Source organism: Penaeus monodon, chromosome 22, assembly GCF_015228065.2.
Source record: "Penaeus monodon isolate SGIC_2016 chromosome 22, NSTDA_Pmon_1, whole genome shotgun sequence".
In the NCBI taxonomy this organism is placed as follows: Eukaryota; Metazoa; Arthropoda; class Malacostraca; order Decapoda; family Penaeidae; genus Penaeus; species Penaeus monodon.
The window spans coordinates 27,753,750-27,754,110 of record NC_051407.1 but is presented as its reverse complement, the minus strand read 5'-3'; positions in this window follow the sequence as shown (position 1 = coordinate 27,754,110).

Sequence of the window (361 nt, the reverse complement as noted above, 5' to 3'; positions counted from 1 at the left end):
TCCAGAAGTCTTACACAACCATTAGAGATGACTCCACAAAAGGCAATATTATATTCCAAAAGTCTTACACAACCATTAGAGATGACTCCACAAAAGGCAATAAGTCATTTTCTCTCAGTAAGATGAAGCCACACACACAGAAAACTTAACAAATGTCTATATACTCGAGCAGATCATTAAACACAGAAAAAAAGTTAAATTCTTCTACAAATCAAACATAGTAAAGTTTAGACTGAATTCCATGGCCTCTCTCAACTCTGACTGCCCTGGAAAGAACGGCATCAGATGGGCTACTCGCTGCACCCGAAGCCTGCGAGGACGTCTCACTGCAGCAAATGTCCTGGATGTGCACCTTCCCCCT